Source organism: Lepidochelys olivacea (assembly GCF_965140295.1).
Source record: "Lepidochelys olivacea isolate rLepOli2 genome assembly, chromosome: 2".
Taxonomy (NCBI): Eukaryota; Metazoa; Chordata; order Testudines; family Cheloniidae; genus Lepidochelys; species Lepidochelys olivacea.
Genome location: NC_140412.1, coordinates 52,794,404 through 52,817,820, shown reverse-complemented (window position 1 = coordinate 52,817,820; position 23,417 = coordinate 52,794,404). Strand labels below are relative to the sequence as shown.

The 23,417-nt window shown below is 42.3% G+C and overlaps 1 protein-coding gene across 5 annotated transcripts in view; it reads right to left on the bottom strand.

The window, feature by feature from the left end:
- Positions 1–23,417, bottom strand: part of PAG1 (phosphoprotein membrane anchor with glycosphingolipid microdomains 1) — a 184,689-nt gene that overhangs the window by 58,614 nt on the left and 102,658 nt on the right. The window contains exons 3-4 of one of the 5 annotated variants that reach the window (XM_084618477.1): positions 15,503–15,622; positions 13,881–14,103 (exon numbers count right to left, since the gene is read on the bottom strand). The exons of 3 other annotated variants lie outside the window; for them this stretch is intronic. The gene's annotated coding sequence lies outside the window, so the exon portion shown is untranslated. The remainder of the gene's footprint in view (positions 1–13,880; positions 14,104–15,502; positions 15,623–23,417) is intronic. One more of the 5 variants, XM_084618478.1, reaches the window with a different exon arrangement.

Genomic DNA, 23,417 nt, shown 5'->3' with positions numbered 1-23,417 from the left:
ATATCCCTTATAGTTTTTTTTTCTCTGAAAGGGCCCTCAACTCTCCTCAGCACCTCGCAGGATCAAGCCCTCATTTTATTTTTCTTCATTTCTTTTTAATCCTCATCTTTAACTCTAGCATAATGTCATCCCTTCCATGTTACTGGAGAGCTGGTTGGAGAAAGAAGAAATGGACAAAAAGACAGCAACTCTGGATATGCTAAACTATGCTCTGAACTATACCTCCAAGCCCGGCTAACATTCATACTGCACTTCTGAATCTAAACAATGCAGTATAATGTAAAAAAATAAGATGAACTGTTCAAAATGTTTTCAATTTCCTGGCACTGTATACAGATAACTCTTTGGCTTTCCTGCTGCGAAAAGGGAAATATAAATTCTACACTCTGTCCCAGTGGACTGAGGTAGTGAAAGCTAATCTTTAGTCCTGTGGGAATGACTTGCAAGCAGGGTTTTCCCCCCTATAATGCCACACAGCAAACACGATTATAAGATCTAATGAACTGTAACTAATGTAATTTTGAAAATCTTCACAGTTAATGAAAAACAGGCCTTCTCCCTCCTGATTTAACTGGGATATTTTGTTTATACACTATGGAAAAAAGACTCTTCATAAGGCAACGTATGAAAACTTAGTTTTCAATTCCGCTAAATTCAATCATCTGACAGTTTTTTCCAGATCCTTCCTGACACCTGGGTAAATCATGAATAGATCTATGCTTAAGAATCATCTATGAATATCTGCCTAAGAAAAAGGACTTCTCAAAGAAAATAATTTCACGTTATTCAAAGATAAATATTTAATTTAGCTGTCATGGACTAGCACTTTATAATCTGCAGATATGTGTAAAAGGGATAATTTCCTCAATAGGGCCAAATTCTGGACTCATATTAACATATTGCTCTCCTGGACGCTAATAAAGGCCAAAAACATTTGCCTGAAAGCAGAAGTTTGCTCACAGACCGGAATCTTTAACTTGAAAATGAATAGCCTAGTGACTAAAAATGCCAGTTTTCTTGCTTCACCCTTGCTCTTCTCAGCAGCTATCAGCAGCAGTTCTGCCCCAGTTAAGTTTATCATAGGATGTCACTTATCTGCTGGGATATCACTCAGGAACTGTGCCTGAATGAAAGAGCTCTGCCTCTCTCGTCCACCACATTCTTATCTGCATTTGCATAGCTCCCAGACCTCCCAGTGTGCTAGGCATTGTACAAACAAATAGAAATACCCTGGCCCAGCTATGAAAAGTTTACAAACAAATTAAAGGTAAGATCTGACAAGTGACAGTGACCAACAACAGAGGGGTATGAGAAGGGAGGCCAAGTGTATCAGTAACAACATCACATAACTAAACAGGCCAAAGTGTACCTAACTTGTTTGTTACAAAACATTTCTATTTTTTTTGTTTCTGACCAGTCAGGGTTTTTTTGTAGGCAACACCACACAAGTGGGTCATGCACAGAGATTTGAAAGAGAGTACTGAAATTTGATGAAATACTGAATCAGATACAGTGCAACGGTTCTCCAGGGACAGGAGGCAGAGGCAAAGTGGATCACATTAAAGGAAGAACAGCTGCATGATGGTTGGAAAGGAGCAGATGTCAGTAAATTTGAAAGCTTTATACATTTAAATGTGGCAAATAATATACATATATATTTACACAGTAGGTGGACTGGTATATCATACTCTCTCACCTACACAGACAAATATAATCACATCACACACTCCATTCATATGCTCTACAAAAATAGTTACCCTTGTCTTCAAGGTCCTTCATAACCAGGACCAATCTAACTTTGTAATTTCATCTCTCTATATAAACTTCATTCAACTCAGCTGCCAATTCTGCCTACACTCATCCCTCCCACCATCTCCTTCTGTATCCCCAGTCCAGTGAAAGTGCGTAAGGGTGCGGGAGAGTGCGTAACGGAGGGAGGGGGGAAGGAGCGAGCGGGGGCAAGGCCTGAGGGCAGGGCAGGGGTGTTTGGTTTTGTGCCATTAGAAAGTTGGCAACCCTAATCAAACCTTCGCTACCATTCCACTGCAGCTATCTGGAAAGGTCTACCAGTCTCCCTCTAGCTCACTGATTCCATATACCTTTTATAAACAACACTCAAACCATAACTCTCCTATGCTGCTAGTGCTTAATCATGCCCCTCCCTTTATGCCTTTACTACTCTACTGCACTCACCTACTCTAACATTTTTACTATAACATTTTTCAAAATTGTTCATTGTTGTGACTACTGTGTGATGGAAGAGACTTGTGTGAACACATAAAATCATTACTAGAGATATCAAAAGTATCACTGATGACTTTTTCTAGTTTATTTTTTCTTAATTATATTTTTAAAATTTCTTTCTTTTCGTACTCTCATGGATCTGGCAAAGGCAGTTTACAAAGAGTAGGAAAATAAATAGTCAATTTTCAAATGACAAAAGATTAACAATGGAGTTACCACAGTTCTGGGGCTGGTAGTATTTAATATATTAGTGATTTGGAAAAGGAAGAGCAATAAGCTGATGCACTTTGCATAGGGCACAAATTATGTTGGCTAGTTACGACTACAGAATATTGTAAAGAATTTACAGGGGCCTAAGCAAGCCAGATGAATGGGACATCACAACGGCAGATGAGATTCAGTGTGAACAAAGGCAGAGCAATGCACATTGGAGAGAATAATTTGAACTGCTTATAATCCTACTGGCTTCTAAATTTACTGTATTATGGAAAAGAACTGAGCAGCAGTGAACAGCTGAATGAATGTTTCCACTCAATGCACAACAGTGGTCAACAAGCCAACAACATATTAGGATGTTTAAGGGTGGGGAAGAGAAATTTACAGAAAATATTAGTGCCATTATACAGATTAATCGTATGCCCAGACCTGGAAAACTGTTCTATTCTAGTCACCCAATCTTAGAAAGGATATAGCAGAAAATGAGGGGTACAGGGACAGATCACAATGACTTAGGGGCATGGAAAAAACCCTCTCATATGAATCAACTTGTAATGACTGTGACTATTTCCCTGTTCAAAAGGAGACAAATAAGAAGGGACATAATAAAATAATACACTGTAATAGCTGTAATAAAATACCTAGCTCATACATGGTGCTTTTGATCTATAGATCTCACAGATCTTTACAAAAGGAGACCAGAAGGTAGGTCAGGAAATTCTATAGACCCTTTCTCACAACACAAGAACAAGGGGACATTCAATTAGGTTTGCCAGGTGTCCGGTTTTTGACCGGAATGCCCCAACAAAAAGGGACAATGGCGGCTCCAATCAGCACCACTGATTGGGCCATTAAAAGTCTGATTGGCAGCACAGCGGGGCTAGGGCAGGCTCCCTGCCTCCTGTGGCTCCCAGAAGCAGTGGCATTCCCCCGTCCGGCTCCTACGTGTAGGGGCAAACAGGGGGCTCTGCACCCTGCCCTTGTCCCAAGCGCCAGATCTGAAGGTCCCATTGGCCAGCACGCAGAGCCGCCTGGCCACACCGCCACCTAGGAGCCAGAGGACATGCCACTGCCTCCGGGAGCTGCTGGAGGTAAATGCTGCCCAGAGCCCGCATCCCGACCCCTTCCTGCATCCCAACCCCCTGCCCCAGCCCTGATCCCCCTCCTACCGGCTGAACCCCTTGGTCCCAGCCCGGAGCCCCCCCCGCACCCCAAATCCCTTATCCCCAGCCCCACCCCAGAGATCACACCCCCAGCTGGAGCCCTCTCCCTCATGTCCCAACCCCCAGAGCCCGTACCCCCACACACACTCCAACCCCCTGCCTTCAGCCTGGAGCCCTCTCCCATACTCCGAACCCCTTGGCTCCCCACCCCAGCCCGAAGTCCGCTCCTGCACTTTGAACTCCTCATTTCTGCCCCCACCCTGGAGCCTGCACCCCCAGGACGGAGCCCACATTCCCTCCCACACCCAACCCACTGCCCCAGCCCGGTGAAAATGAGCGAGTGAGGTTGGAGACACCTTGAAAATAATAAGGTGATAATATTGCAGACACCTAGAAGATAATAAGGTGATAAGTGACAGTCAACATGGATTTGTCAAGAACAAACCATGTCAAACCAACCTAACAGCTTTCTTTGACAGGGTAACAAGCCTTGTGGATAGGGGAGAAGTGGTAGATGTGGCATATCTTGACTTTAGTAAGGCTTTTGATACTGCCCAGAGAGTAGTTATCAGTGGTTCAGTCAAGCTGGAAGGGCATATCAAGAGGGTCTGCAGGGATCAGTTCTGGGTCCAGTTCTGTTCAATATATTCATCAATGATTTAGATAATAGCACTGAGAGTACATGTATAAAGTTTGTGGACTATACCAAGCTGGGAAGAGTTGCAAGTGCTTTGGAGGGTAGAATTAAAATTCAAAATGATCTGGACAAACTGGAGAGATGGTCTGAAGTAAATACCCCACTTAACATTGTAGTTATGTTCCTGAAAAATGCTACTTTAAGCGAAACGATGTTAAGCGAATCCAATTTCCCCATAAGAGTTAATGGAAATGGGGGGGGGGATTAGCTTCCAGGGAAATTTTGTTCGCCAGACAAAAGACTATATATACACCTCAACTCTATTGTCCCTCTGCAAATTTGTGTATACACAGTCAGTCCCTTACCTCTCTCTAAAATTACAAAGTTTCAAAAAGTTCAAAGAATAGAAGATTGTTGGGGGTGGAATAGATCTGGACAAGGAGAATAAGTCTGGAGATAAATGTGAGAAGAGAGGGACAGGCAGTAGAAACAAAAGTGAAACTGTTTGAGCAGTATATTCCAGAAGTCTTGAGGTCATTCGAGCGTAGCCTTCATTGATTTGAGATCTACCATACCATCCTCTCACTAGAAGGGAAAACCCATAATGGCAGCAGGCCGTAAAAGAGACACAGTTTGGGAATAAGAACCATTCAAGAAATATATGTTTGCTGATGATGTTTTAATGAAAGTCACACCAGTGAACAGGTGGAAGTCACTTAAGCACTTGGATTCAGAGACTGTTGAAGTGATCATCTCATTTTTAACAGCAGTAGCTTCTTCTGCCAGTGTAGAAATAATATTTTCTTCTTTTGGACTAATTAATTCCAAATTGAGAAATTATTTGGGAACAAGGAAAGCTTGTTTTTCTTTTCCAGATTATGAACGAACAGGAAAATGAAGGTGAAGACAGCTGAGTTAGCTGCAGAAACCAATATTTTAAGTTTCTCATGTTGTCCTGGCTGACATAATTGATTAAATTTTTTTTTAAATATTTCATTTAACTATTTTAGTTAAAAATAATTCAAAGAAAAACAAACCTGATTTTAAAAAAGTTGAATGTTTAACTAAATTCAAAAATTCATATGCTTGTTTTGTTAAAATATTATATGTTTGCTGTTGAAGAAAAAAATACATAACTTTGTTGTTTTAGTTAAATAAAACAATTTAAATGTCTGCCGGGTGATGTTCTCCTCCTAATACAGCATGGCAAGAAAATCCTCCAAATATTAATGATTAAGCTGTTGAACTGGAGATAGTTCACCTCCCAATGACTTCAGAAATATCTGCTTCAATTATCTTTGGTAAATGAAATAACCAAACAATCATTCACTTTCTGATATAGCTGTAAACCTGATCGGAAAAGTTTTCAAAATTAATCACCTAAAAATGTATAGTGTGTACCTTCTAAAAATGAAACCTACATCTATCTCTGAGTTGTGAAGAATATGTATTAAGGCAGAGGTGGGCAAACTACGGCCCGCAGGACCGTCCTGCCCGGCCCCTGAGCTCCTGGCCCAGAAGGCTAGCCACCAGTCTCTCCCCTGCTGTCCTCCCTCCCCTGCAGCCACACGCCCATGCAGCGCAATGCTCTGGGCGGCAGGGCTGCAGAGCCCGACCTGACCCAGTGGTCTGTGCTGCACAGCGCTGCTGCCTGTCCTTGTGCAGCTGCGCTGCCAGCCACCAGTGCTCCAGGCAGCGCGGTAAGGCGGCAGGGAGAGGGGTTTGGATAGAGGGCAGGGGAGTTTGGGGGGTGGTCAGGGGTGTCGATAGGGGTCAGAGCGGTCAGATGGTGGGAACAGGGGGGTTGAATGGGGGCAGGGGTCTGGGGGGGGCAGTCAAAAAGGAGAGGAGGGGTTCAATGGGGCGGTGGGAGGCGGTCAGGGGACAGGGAGCAGCAGGGGGTGGATGGGGCAGGGGTCCCCGGAGGCAGTCAGGAAGGAGAGGGGTGGGGTTGGATGGGGCAGCAGGGGGCAATTAGGGGTGGAGGGTCCGGGAGCGGTCCGGGGACCGAGAGCAGGTGGGGTGGATGGGGCAGGGGTCCCTGGGGGCCATCAGGGAACAGGGGGTTTGGATGGGACAGGAGTCCCCGGGGAGCTGTCAGGGGGCGAGGAGCAGGGGTGTCGGATAGGGGTTGGGGGGCCAGGCCATGCCTGGCTGTTGGAGGAGGCACAGCCTCCCCTAACCGGCCCTCCATACAATTTCAGAAACCCGATGCAGCCCTCAGGTCAAAAAGTTTGCCCGCCCCTGTATTAAGGTTATAACAACCAACAAGAATGCACTTTTATGTAGAAATCCATGGTTAAATCAAGTCTTCCTGACTAGTGATTTAAATCAACTCCACCCTGGGAGACAGCACACACACACCGTGTGTGTGAGAGAGAGATGCGCATTGCCCCATTAAGTACGCTGACCCCACTCTAAGTACACTGACTTTTTAAGTAGATCAGCAAGTTGAGACAGCAGTTGCTGCCAGCAAGCTCCCTCCATCCTTAGCCCTGTCGTGTCCACCCTGCTCTGTGGAGATGGGGTACAGGAGTGGGGGGGAAGGGGGAGGCGGGCAGGAGCCAGGGGAGATGGATACCCTGATATTAGCACCCATCTTCTTCCCGGGAGCAGCTCCAAGGCAGAGGGCAGGAGCAGCACATGGCAGTGGGGGGAGGGACAGCTGAACTGCAGGCAACTGATAGCCTGCTGGGAGGCTGCTGCACAGGGAACTTAGGGGAGAGGGGAGTTGATAGGGGGGCTGCCAGTCCACCCTGGTGCCAAGCCCCCACCAGCTAGCTGCAATGGGCTGCTCTTTCTGCAAGCAGTGGACCAAGCAGGCGGCTGCCAAACACCGTTATAAGGGAGCATTGCGCAACTTTAAATGAGCATGTTCCCTAATTGATCAGCAATGTAACAAGGAAACAACTTTAACTGGGAAGATGTTAAGTGAGGAGTTACTGTTGGATGAAATTCCATAAGGACAAATGAAAAGTACTCCACGCAGGAAGGAACACATACAAAATGGGAAATGACTGCCTAGGAAGGAGTACTGCGGAAAGGGATCTGGGAGTCATAGTGAATCACAAATTAAACATGAGTGAACAGTGTAACACTGTTGCAAAAAAAAAAAGCAAACATCATTTTGGGATGTATTAGCAGAAGTGTAAGGAAGACAAAAGAAGTAATTCTTCTGCTGTACTCTGCACTGATTAGGCGTCAACTGGAGTACTGTGTCCCGTTCTGGGTGCCACATTTCAGGAAAGATGTGGACAAATTGGAGAAAGTCCAGAGAAGAGCAACAAAAATGATTAAAGTTCTAGAAAACATGACCTATGAGGGAAGATTGAAAAAAACCTGGGTTTGTTTAGTCTGAGAAGAGAAGACTGAGGGGGGACATGACAACAGTTTTCAAATACATAAAAGGTTGTTGCATTTTATGGAGGAGGGAGAAAAATTGTTCTCTTTAATCTCTGAGGACAGGATAAGACGCTATGGGCTTAAACTGCAGCAAAGGCAGTTTGGGTTGGGCATTAAGAAAAACTTCTTCACTGTGAGGGTGGCTCAGCACTGCAATAAACTGCCTAGGGAGGTTGTGGAATCTCCATCATTGCAGATTTCTAAGAGCATGTTTGACAAACACCTGTCAGGGATGGTCTAGATAATATTTATTCCTGCCTTAAGTGCAGGAGATTGGACTAGAAGACCTCTCCAGGTCCCTTCCAGTCCTACGATTCTATGATTTTATGTTTTTTGGTGAATGCAGTCAAACCTCTGTTATCCAAAACCTCATTCATTAACTGAACCTCTCAGTTATCCAAAGGTCAGATATGTTGCCCAAGGTTTGACTTCAATGCATAACAGTATGTGGGGATATCTGACTTCAACCTAAAGACTTACATCTTCATAAGACTCTAGGCCTGAAGTCAGATTTCAGTGCACAAAGATTTATGTAGTGAAGTCCTCCCCAGCCATACTCTTGGGGAAACCAGTTCACTGCCTGTGTTTGGGAAAGCCACACAGAAGGCTTTAATGCTGGCGCTCCATGTGACGTAAACCCCAAGCCCTGACTTCAAAGCCTACAGAGCTGTTTGTTTATCTGAAGGTTTTGGGTGTTCCTCAAAACCTACAGACAATCACAGTTCTATTGTAGTAAAGCTGTTCTCCATTTACAAAACTACCCCCCCCATACACACAACGAACAAACAAAAACAATAAAACCAACCCCAATAAACACACACAAATAACCCTACCAGCTGCACTAGAAACAGGACTAGGCGCCCTTCATTTGTTTAAAGATGTTGTTAAAATGCTGTCTAGACAGCCATTAAGCATCCATAATGAAGGGCGACAGAAATGTGTAAGTTGAAGTAGAGCTTTAGTGTCAACAGTCCAACATTTATTACAAACAATGAAACCAACCTTTAGTGTCATTAACCCATAAGAAATGTCTTAAAACAGTCAACCAACCACATATGGTGAAAGATTCTTACAAACAGTAACATGTAGAAAGATCGGGGTATCATTAAGTAGTATTGCTTCCCTTAAATCCAGTCCTTTAATTGAATTGGCCTTTGGAAAGGAAGGATTAGTCATTAGTGTCTTAGTTTGCTGGTTTAAAATAGTAAACACCAAAGATGGCTTTGTTCCAAAGCTTTGCTGTTAATTATTGTAGCCAGTGGTGACATAGTAGTCGTTCCCAAAGTTAATAATTAATAGCTTACAACATACAAGTTACAAATTCAGTGAACACAACATAACAACAGGGATCACATTTTTTGGGTGGGAGGTAGCTCTTCTTTGTTGAAGCCATGTGTTGTTCTGCGTCTAATGTAGACTGCAATCCCTGTGTGTTTTTAGTTTTGTAAAGCATCATGCACAGTTGTGATGTCATACCTAATTAATAAGGAGATAAGATGAGAATAAATTCTCAGGGTTTGAGACTTATCAGGAATGAAGCTGCATCTGTTTTCTTAACAGGGCTTTATTGAAACAATATCTCCTCAAGGTCTGGTACTCTCTGTTGTGTCTCTTAGTACCCAATCAGCATATTATGCCCTTTAGTTTAACTGCACTGACTTAACTCGATCACAGTAATTTTTTTTTCAAAGAATCAAGTTAGCACAGTGACTGCATACTTTATTAACACACTACATCCATCACTAATCCAGTCCATGGTTCACTCTCTAGCTACAACTACTGTACTTCCAAAGCCTTTTTTGCACTAGGGGTTCTGGGCATTAAGCTTCCCACTACTGATAAGACCAGTACAGCTGGTGTCGGCAGCAAGGGTGGGAGTGCTGGCATTTTAACCATTGCATTGTTTATTTGCCTGAGCAGGGTTAGGAGGTGACAAATATGCGGTGGCTGTGGCTGCCTCATCTGCAGTTGTGCTCTCACCATTGCTGCCAACAACAGAGCTGCACCAATGGGCAAGATTTATCAATAAATCCTAATATAGATACCTGCTGAAGACACCAGCATTTTTTGAACTCTGCATCCAGATTGCTCCAGACTATTGGGAGACAGCAATGTCAATTGCCACAGCCTCTACGGCCACACTCTCCTTTCTGATAATTTTTCTTTAAAAGATTTTAGTAAAAAATGGGGATTTATTTCTACCAGAGATATATTTTTCATAAAAATAAATGGATAGACTGGTTGGCGGCTTTGACTAGGAGCTCAGGGGAAACCAAGACTGAGTATAATCTTAGCGCACTCACATCTTGAGGCAGTGGATGCTGAGACAGTGATGCTCTTTGTCTTTAGGAGGAGTGGATGCAGACCATAGGCTAGATTCTGCTTTGTTACACTGGTGTATACCTGGAGCAGCTCCAATGTAGTTAGTTACACTGGTATAGCGGTTAGAAAGTGCAAAAGGGTTAAATGGGTTCTGCAGTTGGAGGCAGGTGGCTCTTTTGGATATAAGAGTAGGAGTAGGTCTCTGAAGAGACATCGAGGGTGTACGCTGAGCAGACCTGAAAAGCAGCTAAGCCTGGGGAGAAGGTTTGAGCTGATCTTTGTTCTTCTATTTCTTTGTTAATGAAGCCAAAACCCAGGAAGGAGGAAATTGGATTTTACATGTTATGTGGACTGTTTGTAGGACAGGTTGGGAAATGCACCTGCTCACACAGAGATAATAATCTGGCCCAAAATAGTTGTACACCCTGTAGACACATTGCTATGTAATAGCATCTGTTCACCCTCGGAACACATGCAGGTGCTGGAAAGAGGGGCTGGTGAGGATTTGTCCTTGCATTATGTGTAAAATCACAGTCCTGAACAGGATGAGGAAAATCACCAGCATCTAGTCTTGGACTGGATTGGTCAGATGACTGATGTGGGAGAGGTGCAAATTCTTTTGGATTCACCTATAGGCAGGATGTTTGAGTAAGAGCATATATACACACACACACACACACACACACACACACACACACTTAGAATGTCTGGAACGCCTCACCACAAAAATGGTACATAATAAAATGCATAAATAGCTCCAATAAAGTAGCTTTTACATAAATTAACCCATAACACTCTATTGCTTTTGACTACAAATCTTAACAAAAATCAGGTTTCCTGGAAGTATTACCAATGAGCAGACCTCTGCGACTTCAGAGAGATATTTAAACTCAAACATATCGCAATCCACATCAAAGGTACTGAAAATGTCCAAGAGATTTTTTAAGCAATGGTTGTTAGACCTTTTGGGGGAGAAGCTGGTATCTGGCAGAGTGCTCATGACTATAATACAATATAGATTTTTAAAAAACCTTTAATGTTACACAAGTGGCACGGAGTGCTAATCAAAACATGGACTATTATGTTCACTTAAATGGGGTTTCTCAGCAATGTCTCAGAAATGCTACTAAATGGAATCAATTGTACTAAACCAGACAAAGATAAATAACGAACAATACACTAAAACTGAAGATTCTTTTAGTCTGCTATAAACTGAATTACTATCCACGGTATCCCTAGTTATACTGCATTTCTGTTATCCATTTGTAGAACATTAGCATTAAAACAGAAATGTTGCTCCTGTTTACAAACACAGATTAAGTAAAGCCCCAATTTACTTCCACAACTACTGGCATCCATGCTCAGCTGGGATAATGGCAGGGAATAGAAAGCCACTCTTCCAAGGATCACACCAGTGCTGATGGGAACACAACTTTCCAAGCTGCAATCAGATAGAAGGTTTTTTTCCTTCCATCTGAAAATTTGTATAGGATTTAATAAAGGACTATGCCTTTCCCTTAGAATTTGTAAGCAACCTACAGAATTCTACAGCAGGAATTGCATTATTTTAGAGTAGATTAATTTGTTTCTGTTAAATTCAACAAGCCTTTTCCATAAGGGAAATGGAAAGAGCTGGTCCTCTCCTCAACATGGAGCCTTGTATTTGAATTAGGCCTTTTGTACATTAGAAAGGTTCAGATTTAACTATACCAGTAAGCCCTCCTAGTGTAGCTGCTTATACCGGTAAAAGAGTGCTTTTGCACCTCTTGCTTAACCCAGTTCCACCCCCACCCCCTCCAAATAAATAAATAAATAAATAAATAAACTAGAGGATTCTTTTGCTAGTAGAACTGTCTCTACTTTAGGGGGTTGCCATTACTACACTAATAAAGATTTCTAGTGTAGACCTGCTGTTAAGGGTTGTAGCAACTGAAAAAGGCTGTGTAACCCTATCCACTCTACTTGTTGAAGGGCCAGACCCAGCATAGCAATCTAGAGGTGAGGAACTCATACAAATGAGCTGTTTCCCCACAGAACTTGAACACTCGACTCAGCTTTACTGTCACAGAGAGAGACACTACAGAGAGCTGAGGGCCTCACACAAAGGTCACTGAAGCAGTGGAAAGACTCCAGCTGACATCACTAGGCTTTAGATCAAGCCCTCACTATTTATGGTGTACATATTTTAGTGCTTCATGCTGAGAAGCTCAATTCCCCACCACCACTCCCATATCTTTGGCCTAGTTAACCTTTCCTCTGAGTTTATCAGCCCATTGGATAGTAGGGTGACCACCTTTTCAAAAGGCAAAACCAGGACACATGCAGGAGTCCCGCCCCCTCTATGGCTCCACCCCTGCCCCTCCTATTCGCTTGAGGCCCCACCCCTGGTCAGGCCAGAAGCCAGAGCCAGGCCATGGTAAGAACCGCCCAGGGAGCCTGGGCTGCTGTGGGGAGCCCTAGACCTTCCACTTACCCTGGATGGGGAGGTGAGTCAGGGTGCCTGAAAGCAGCCCGAGGCCTGTGTCCCCACCCCCCAGGGCAGCTGGAGGGTCTGGGGTTCCCTGGGTGGTTCTTACCAGGGCCTGGCTACAGATTCTAGCATGGCCAGGGGTCAGGGCCTCAGGGGAAGAGGAGGAGCAGGGGCATTACGGTGAGTGGGAGCTAAGGCCCACCTCAGCCTGTACCCCCAGTGGGAAGAGGCTGGCACCACCCCTGACTCTTGGGCAGGTGCGGGCAGGTGCGAAGCGGCACCATAGGGAATCTCGGACAGCATTTGTCCCGGAGTCATTCAGCCCGGGACCATGGTCACCCTATTGGTAGCCCAGCATAAACTGCCTTCTTGAGCTTGGACTACTTAGAAGACCACTTACACTTCGATCTGGACAGAGGCTACTGAAATAGGTTTTTGTTATATTTGCTTTGCTATGTACAGCATCTGCAATAGGTCAGAAGTTCATCTCAATTGAGGTTCAACTAAAAATTGATCTTGAAATGGTTTTTATGCATTAGTCAGTATCTTTATAGTGAATTTCTTCTCTTCTTATCCTTTGGTTCCTTGATTAATTTTGTTCTCAAAATCTTGATTTGGGGAAGATACGAGTACTCAGCACAAAACTGAGATGTTTCCTTAACATGAGAACTAAATTAATCAAGGAATCAAGGGACATGAAGAGAAGATATTCTTTAATTGCCTATACACCACTGCTAAGAGTCTGGGTAACAAACATGAGGAATTGGAATTGCTCATTTATGAGCATAAATTTGATCTAGTTGGTACTGCTGAAACATGGTGGGATGATTCCCATAACTGGAATGTTAAAGTCACTGGTTATAACCTATTTAGGAAGGACTGAGCGGGCAAAAGAGCAGGGGCAGTGGCAGTCTGTCAAAAATGGCTTTACCTGTTTAAAAGTCACTGGTAACTCAGAAGAAAATAACCAATTTATTTGAGCATAAGCTTTCGTGAGCTACAGCTCACTTCATCGGATGCATACTGTGGAAACTGCAGAAGACATTATATACACAGAGACCATGAAACAATACCTCCTCCCACCCCACTCTCTTGCTGGTAATAGCTTATCTAAAGTGATCACTCTCCTTACAATGTGTATGATAATCAAGTTGGGCCATTTCCAGCACAAATCCAGGTTTTCTCACCCTCCGCGCCCCCCCCCCCCCCACACAAACTCACTCTCTTGCTGGTAACAGCCCATCCAAAGTGACCACTCTCTTTACAATGTGTATGATAATCAAGACTAACACGGCTGTTACTCTGAAACCTGTCAGAAGAAAATGATCTCAAGTGCTTATGGATCAATGTCCAAACAAACAGAACACAAGCTGCAAACTGAGCTTAACACACTAGATAGGTAGGATACAAATTAGCAAATTCTCACCCTGAGTGATAAACAGGTTGGCAGATTCTTAAGGCACAAGTTGCCTTGGCTTTCCCAGTTTTCTTACACAGCCTAAAAATCTTTCCAGCCTGGGACCGTCACTTCCCACAGTTCCGTTGTTGTTCCTCAGGTGTGTTGTTGTAGGGAGAGTGAGGACCTCTCATGTTGTCTTTGTCCTTCTTTTATATCTTCCCCCCACTCCCTGGAGCTTTTTGGCTGTGACCTGGGTCAAAAAGTTACAATTGTATAGAGCTATCTGACCTAAGTCAAACAGTTCCCATTATGTAGAGCTATCTCTGAGAGGTTTCTATTGCACACAGCTCCTGGGGTAATCCTTATGCCTGTGTGCATTTCTTCAATAAGCCACTCACATTGTTTGGCCTCATCCAATGTAGCACATTTGAAACACAGAGACATGGTCAATATTGATACAAAAATTATACAAAATTGAACGAAAATGATACATTCATACAAATTGGATAAACACAATCAGTAAATCATAACCTTTCCAATGATACCTTACATGAGTCATGATGCATGAAGTACATCTCAGTTATGTTATATCCATATCATAAGCATATTTCCATAAAGAATATGGAGTGTAATGTCACAATGAGGAACAAAAAGAATCCTTATCATTATTAGATGGAAATGGTTGAATTATCAATATTAATGCAAAAAAGGCACAAATGTTCAATAAATATTTGCATTCTGTACTTCAGAAAAAAAAAGATGATGTAGTGCTATCAAATGATCTCTCTCTCTACTCCACTAGTATCTCAGGAGGATGTTAAACAGCAGCTTCTAAAGTTAGACATTTTTAAATTGGTAGGTTTGGATAAACTACATCCAAGAGTTTTAAAATAGTTCACTGAAGAACTTGCTGGACGGTTAATGTTGATTTTCAATAAGTCTTCATGCACTGGGGAAGTGCCAAAAGACTAGAAGAAAACTAATGTGACAATATTTAAAAATGGTAAACAGATGACCTGGGTAATTACAGTCTGATGTCAATCCCGGGCAAGATAATGAAGCATCTGATATGGGACTCGATTAATAATGAATTAAAGGAGGGTAATGTAATTAATGCCAATCAACATGGGCATATATGGAAAATAGATCCTGTCAAACTAAATTGATTTTTTTTTCAATGAAATTAAAGGTTTGGTTAATAGATGCAATAGTGCTGACATAATATACTTTGACTTCTGTAAGGCACTTGATTTGGTACTGCATGGCATTTTGATTAAAAATTCTAAAACAATATAACATTAACATGGCATACATTAGATGGATTAAAAACTGGTTTCAGAATGAAACTGTAAATGCAGAATCACCGTCTAGTGGGTGTATTTTCTATTGGGGTCCTGCAAGGATTGGTTCTTGGCCCTATACTAATTAACATTTTTATCAATAACCTGGAAGAAAACACAAAATCCTCACTGATATAGTTAGCAGTTGACACAAAAACTGGGGAAGTGGTAAATAATGAAGAGGACAGGTCATTGATTCAGAGTGATCTGGATAGGTTGGTAAACTGGACGCAAGCAAATAAGGTGTGTTTTACTACAGCTAAATGTAAATGTATACATCTAGGAACAATGAATGGAGACCATACTTACATGATTGAGGACTCCCTGCTGGGAAGCAGTGGCTCTGAAAAAGATCTAGGGGTTGCGGTAGATAACCAGCTGAACATGAGCTCCTAGTGTGACGCAGTGGTCGAAAGTGCTAATGTGATCCTGTGATGTGTAAACAGTAGACAGCAGATGAGGAGAAGTAGAGAGCTTTTTACTTCTGTATTTGGCATTGGTGTGACTGCTGGAATGCTGTGTCCCGTTCTGGTGCTCATAATTCAAGAAGGATGTTGAAGAGCCACAAGGATGATGAAAGGATCAGAAAACATGGTTTATAATGATAAACTCCAGGAGCTAAATCTATTTAGCTTAACAAAGAGAAGGTTAAGGGATGACTTGATTACAGCCTGTAAGTACCTACAAGGAGAACAAATGTTTAATAATGGGCTCTTCAATCCAGCAGAGCAGAGACAGGTATAACATGATCCAATGGCTGGAAGTTGAAGCTAGATAAATTCAGATGGATATAAAATATAAATTTTTAACATGAGAGTAATTAACCATACATATCCCACCATGCTAATCAGAGTTGTATTAAATCTACATTATTAAAGTAAATTATAATTATTTAGAATGAACATGCAATGGGAGTTGATTTTGATGGATGTTGAGCATCCAGATTTTTCAAGATATTTAGGCATTGCTGCCCTCAGTGTTGCAACACCTAACCGATTTGTAGTCATTGGGTTTTAGGCTCCTAAATATCTAAATTCCTTTTGAAAATGAGGCAGACTCTAAATTAGTTAGATTTTGCACTGCTGAGAGCAGCCATGCCTCAATATCTCTAAAAAATGTGGGCCTAGCCTCTTTCACATCAACTGAAGTATTTGAGGTACTGCACAGTGAGTTGTGGTCAACAAATACAAAGTCCTTGCTCCCCAGCAGGTGTCAGGAAGGCAGGATGGTCTTGTGGGAGTCAGGACATTTGGATGTGTTCTTGCCTTGCAATGAAATTACTGGGTGACCTAAGTAATAGCTCTGTGCCTTGATTTACCCATCTGTAAAATGGGGACAATACTTACCTATCTCAGAGGAGAAATTAAATTAACCTCCGCACAGTGCTTTGAAAAAGTGAAGCATGAGTTGCATCCGAGAGTGCTGAAGGAATTGGCGGCTGTGATTGCAGAGCCACTGGCCATTATCTTTGAAAACTCGTGGCGAACCGGGGAAGTCCCGGATGACTGGAAAAAGGCTAATGTAGTGCCAATCTGTAAAAAAGGGAAGAAGGAAGATCCTGGGAACTACAGGCCAGTCAGCCTCACCTCAGTCCCTGGAAAAATCATGGAGCAGGTCCTCAAAGAATCAATCCTGAAGCACTTGCATGAGAGGAAAGTGATCAGGAACAGCCAGCATGGATTCACCAAGGGAAGGTCATGCCTGACTAATCTAATCGCCTTTTACGATGAGATTACTGGTTCTGTGGATGAAGGGAAAGCAGTGGATGTATTGTTTCTTGACTTTAGCAAAGCTTTTGACACGGTCTCCCATAGTATTCTTGTCAGCAAGTTAAGGAAGTATGGGCTGGATGAATGCACTATAAGGTGGGTAGAAAGCTGGCTAGATTGTCGGGCTCAACGGGTAGTGATCAATGGCTCCATGTCTAGTTGGCAGCCGGTATCAAGTGGAGTGCCCCAAGGGTCGGTCCTGGGGCCGGTTTTATTCAATATCTTCATAAATGATCTGGAGGATGGTGTGGATTGCACTCTCAGCAAATTTGCGGATGATACTAAACTGGGAGGAGTGGTAGATACGCTGGAGGGGAGGGATAGGATACAGAAGGACCTAGACCAATTGGAAGATTGGGCCAAAAGGAATCTGATGAGGTTCAATAAGGATAAGTGCAGGGTCCTGCACTTAGGACGGAAGAACCCAATGCACAGCTACAGACTAGGGACCAAATGGCTAGGCAGCAGTTCTGCGGAAAAGGACCTAGGGGTGACAGTGGATGAGAAGCTGGATATGAGTCAGCAGTGTGCCCTTGTTGCCAAGAAGGCCAATGGCATTTTGGGATGTATAAGTAGGGGCATAGCGAGCAGATCGAGGGACGTGATCGTTCCCCTCTATTCAACATTGGTGAGGCCTCATCTGGAGTACTGTGTCCAGTTTTGGGCCCCACACTTCAAGAAGGATGTGGATAAATTGGAGAGAGTCCAGCGAAGGGCAACAAAAATGATTAGGGGACTGGAACACATGAGTTATGAGGAGAGGCTGAGGGAGCTGGGATTGTTTAGCCTGCAGAAGAGAAGAATGAGGGGGGATTTGATAGCTGCTTTCAACTACCTGAAAGGGGGTTCCAAAGAGGATGGCTCTAGACTGTTCTCAATGGTAGCAGATGACAGAACGAGGAGTAATGGTCTCAAGTTGCAGTGGGGGAGGTTTAGATTGGATATTAGGAAAAACTTTTTCACTAAGAGGGTGGTGAAACACTGGAATGCGTTACCTAGGGAGGTAGGTGGTAGAATCTCCTTCCTTAGAGGTTTTTAAGGTCAGGCTTGACAAAGCCCTGGCTGGGATGATTTAACTGGGAATTGGTCCTGCTTCGAGCAGGGGGTTGGACTAGATGACCTTCTGGGGTCCCTTCCAACCCTGATATTCTATGATTCTATGATTATTGTTAATGAAGCCCAGCTACTTGGTGGAACAAACAGCACTTCAAAGGGGGAGAATAACCCCGGCTCTGCTGGCTTCCACAGAATCCAGAGTGTGGTGGGAGGTTCTCCAGGACATGTGAGAAGGAGTGGGCAAAATGGATGTTTGGAAGAAGCATTTCTCCAGCAACAAAAGCAGAGTTACAAATAAAACAAGAGTAAAGGTACACAGAGATCAATGGAGCTTTTATACTTAGATGGAAAGGATGGCTCGGTGGCAGAAACATCAGATTTGAAATACTCTACAGGTGCCAATCTAGGTAAATTGGATTAGCCCTTCATCCTTAAGGTAAATGGAGGGAGCTTCATGCACTTTATGGTGGTAAAACTTTCACTCAAGACCATAAAAATTGAAGCTCTGTCTGCATGTTCAAGAGCCTATTGGTTTATTTTGTAATAGATGGGGTTTCCCCAGGTTTCATTGTACAAAGGTTCCTACCATTGAGCAGTGTTTTGCACAAGAAGGCTCTTTCTCTGCATTCCAGAGGCTGCTATAGTTCAATGGTTATATACAGTATATATTATTTATAAAGTGCTTTGGGATGAGATGTGCTAGATAAATGTCAAATATTATTACAGTATACTGTACTTAATTGGGAACACTGAAATGGAATTGGCTGCTTTATAGGAACTCTTTCTAGGAAAATAATTTAATCTAGTGATAGTAAATGTCCATGATCACTTATTGATTAAGACAGTATTAGTATAAATCCTGCTCAGTAAGGATGCATTTATCTAGCATCAAGTAGTTAAGTGTTTACTCATGAGTTATATAAGTTTGAGATGCTAAAACTGCATCTTATAATATATGAATTGCCAAATAAAGAGTAACGGGTATATCTTTCTGAAAACTCAGGAAGTCTTAGGGCTATGTTGATGGGAGAGAGCTCTCCCGTCAACATAATTACTCCACATCTAAGTCATTGTAACTTACATTGCTCAGAGGGGTGGTTTTTTCACACACCTGAACAACGTAAGTTTCATCAACTTAAGTGGTAATGTAGACAAGCCCTTAGTCCAGGACAGCTGGAAGCATATGGTATAAAGCCATATGGTTTCAGATTGTGGGATTTAGAAGCTCCATTGGCAATTTTAGTCTTAAAATATACACCAGGACTGCTCACCCAAAAAGAAAATTTCATGCAAAACAAACAGTGTCTACACAATATTAAGGTTGGGAAATCAGGTACTCCCAATCTAGGATAAGTTTCGAGCATTGTTCCTTTGTACTTATTACTTAAAATATAGTATACCATAAATTATGTCAATTAGTACAATATATAATACAAACTCATTTCTAATATATGTTACATGCAGTTTTCAGATTTGGCTTGATTTTTGTGTTTAAATTATAGCTATAAAACATGTCAAGTTTGAAATAAATCAGTCTCCTGGCATTTTAAACTACTCTGTAGGCTTGAATTGATCTAAGAAGAAAAAGTTTCAACTTGCTGAATCTAAACATTCATAACTTTAAAGCTTCTGAGCCACTTTTCTTCACAGCTGGTACCTTGTTTTGCAGGTACCATTGATATATATTAAACTCGAGCCTGGAGATGATGAGTCTTGTATATAAGATCATATGAGAAATTCCCATTTATGATACACTCATATTGTATTAACTAATTTATTATAGTAAAATAAATACATTTTAAAAGCATAAGACCAAAGAGGCAGAGTTAGGATTAACTTGATTTCTCTTTGCATTAAACTAGATTTCCTTTAATTTTATAGGGCCAAAACATGAGGTACTTACTCAGGCAAAACTCAGTGGAAGTTTTGCCTGTGTAAGCACTTCAAGAAGTGACTCTTCAATTTTATTCTAAAAGGCTCTCCAAAACAAACAACGAAAGGGTTACCTTAGCTGGCTAAAAGAAAAGGAGTACTTGTGGCACCTTACTCTGAAACTTAGCTGGCTAGCAGTTTCTCTCCCTCATACTCCCCCCGTCCCCGCATGATCAGAAGGGGAAGTACTATGTACGTTTTTTTTTAACCTAGGTTTATGGGGCACATGCCAACTTCCCCTTTCTCCGAACTGTAATACGCTGTACTGTACCACTCTCGTAAATGAGAATTTTGAAACTGATCTTAAAAATATTTTAACAGCTGGGGCAATGGCATTATTCCTCTACTTTACCTTAAACAGAAAAGCCTCTTTTCTCCCACCCAAACTGTTAACATCCCTAGATTTACAGACCCCATTCTAAAGTAATATTTAAAATAAAGACCAAGACAAGACGCGCTCACCAGCACAATCTGTTCCCCTCAAGAGTACTACTTCCTCTCTCACTAAAATCCTTTTATCTAATGCCCCATCTCCATGAAGTTTATATTGTCGTTTCAGAGACTTTAAATTACTGGAGAAGCATTTGCTTGTATCTTTCTCCTTTCCCCACCTTCTGAAATTATTCTCCAAATTGTCCTGTTTTCTTTTATAAGAGCAATGTTATTCACCCTGTCGCACAAACTTATCTGATGCCGCCTCACACCCCCTCGCTTTTTGTGTGCTAGAAATAGTTCTTTACACTCGAGTACATTAACGGAAGTGACTGAACAGCCACCCACTACAAGGTGGAAAATAAATATTTTTTCTCTTTAAACTAATCCACACCCTCCCATACCAGTTTATGGGTCAAGCCTGGAGGTATACAGGGTTTGGATTATCTATTTTTTCAGAGACCAGTTAGAAGAAGATAATGAATTAAACTGTTGATTCATTAGCACTCACTCTCTCAGGGATACCAACAGTCTAGGTCTTCATGATCTTCAAACAATTCTCATCTATGAAAAAACTCTTTATTTTTCCTGTTTAGAAAATCCATTTTATGCTATCTTTCTCCTGACTACTTAAAAGTATTTGGTTCTCTCTGTTTTCCATAGATGGGTCTTATTTTCCCTGTTAAGAGCCTTTTTAAGCCGCTACTGCCATGTTTCAGTAGAAATAGCAGATGATGACACTCTTAAGCTGTCTCACGATTAATCAGTGCTCTAATTGAAAGCATTTATCAAGGGAAACAGCCCTTCCCTTTTGTCATGCCCTCCTGTTTTAGTATTTTCTTCCTGAATAAGAAGGATGACAAAAATCAATATTTGTTTTAACCAAGGGATCCATGTTTTCAGCTCTGAGGCTGATGTATAAAATCTAAATTTCCAGCAGTTAGAACAAAGGAATGGAGAAGGTAAGGCAAGTGCCAACATATGTTCTCCCATTTTTAGTAACAAAAGCAAAATTTTTAAGATTTCCTTAGTTATTCCAATAGAGAAAGCTTACTTGGTCAGAAATTTATACAGTTGCATGCCTAAAGAAATAGAATCATAGAATCATAGAATATCAGGGTTGGAAGGGACCCCTGAAGGTCATCTAGTCCAACCCCCTGCTCGAAGCAGGACCAATTCCCAGTTAAATCATCCCAGCCAGGGCTTTGTCAAGCCTGACCTTAAAAACCTCTAAGGAAGGAGATTCTACCACCTCCCTAGGTAACGCATTCCAGTGTTTCACCACCCTCTTAGTGAAAAAGTTTTTCCTAATATCCAATCTAAACCTCCCCCACTGCAACTTGAAATAAGATCTCTCTAATTAATTTCTCATGAACCATAAGGTCTAGTCAAATCCTCTGTCACTTTTTCCTATTCTGGTATTAAAACTCTGTTAGCAAGAAGATACAGAGTCACTGATGTAATCTCCAGCCACTGATGTAATGTCTTTCTACTTAAGGAATCTGAAGAATGGATATACACTCAGCTTAGAATTTCCACTTCTTGGCATTTATTGTACGATAAAACCAAGAAGCATTTTTTAGATTACGTATACAGTGCCATATCATTGTATTTTCAGGATCTTTTGCAGCACTGACAAATATGCTGCATCTCTATTCCCCACAGGACATCAATCCCATGCCACTCTGCACTATGAAGATAAAAAAGGTACAGGATGGTTCTTGATGCATCGTGTCCTCAGCCTCCACACAATTGTAAACAACAACTATCATTTCTCAAATGGCTGCTTCGTTCTTTCTTTTCTAGAGTTCTTTGCTCTGCGTTTCACCATTATTCAGACGTGTTTCTTTGTGACTCCATGTAGGTGCGCTGCGGTTGGGGGTACATGTGTCAGGCCATTCTGGGCAGAGTGAGGGAACAGCCACGCTATGCAGCATTCTCCTGCAACAATTCTGGGTATTTCCCACTAGAAATCTATGAAGGAAACAACATGCTACATGCAGCATTAATTCCCTGTGCTGTTTTCATATTCCCCTGCTCCTTGGGAACTTCTAAATGACCTGTACTGGCAAGATGAAGGGAAGTGTGAAGAGGCAGGGTCTCAGCACAGATGCTCAAAGCCTGCTGGGATGAAATTGAGTTTCCCCACTGAACCTTATGCTTTACATAGTTGCAAGGCCATGTCCCCTACCTTCCATACATCCTCAAAGCCCTTCATCCTCAGAGGAGAATGCAGCAGTGTCTCCTAGCGCTGGTGATATGCATTATGCTAGAGAACTTGTTAGCTCACACATTTTGACTAACAGGACATTAAACATGACTTTGCACCTCGTGCACACAAGATACCTCTAAAGTTAACTATCACCAGCTAACATGCCTCTGACCATGACAGTCCTTGACCACGCTAAAGGCAAAACTATGTTTACATTGTGTTAATTGTATTGTGTTCATTAACACATTGCCGTGATGAATTTTCTCAGTGTACACAGGGCCTCTGAGTCCTGTTTCCTTTCCAGCTGGCTTTATAACAAAGGCAGACTGGAACCCAGCACTTGTGTGTGTAAAGCAGTGTTGTCCAATCCATCTACTCAGCATGCACTTGTCCCCTGAGACTGCAACATGGCAGCGGAGGGGTAAAGAGAGGAAAGGTGTCTGCTGCTGAACAAGGCAAAGTTTCCCGTAATTCTATTCCGTGGCAGCAGTAGAGTGAGTTGAGCTCCCTGTCATTGTGAGGGAGGCCCGAAGGACAAAAGAAGGGGAAAGATGGCCTTGCAGAGAGAGTAACTTACTCACTGCTACTCTGAAGACTAGGAGAAGGAGGAAGAGAACAAAGCTCTGAGAAGTGGGGAAAGAAGAGATGGAGAAGAAGTGAGCACAGAGCTAGGAAAAAAAGAACTTGCATGATGCGGGAAACTGAGGAAGAGCGAGGTGGGAGGAGGAAGAGTGGTGGGTCTCCTGGGGAATCAGAAAGCAAACCCTGGCTCTCATTTTTTTTACCCCATTCCTTAATGAGGAATACAGTACAGTATCTCATT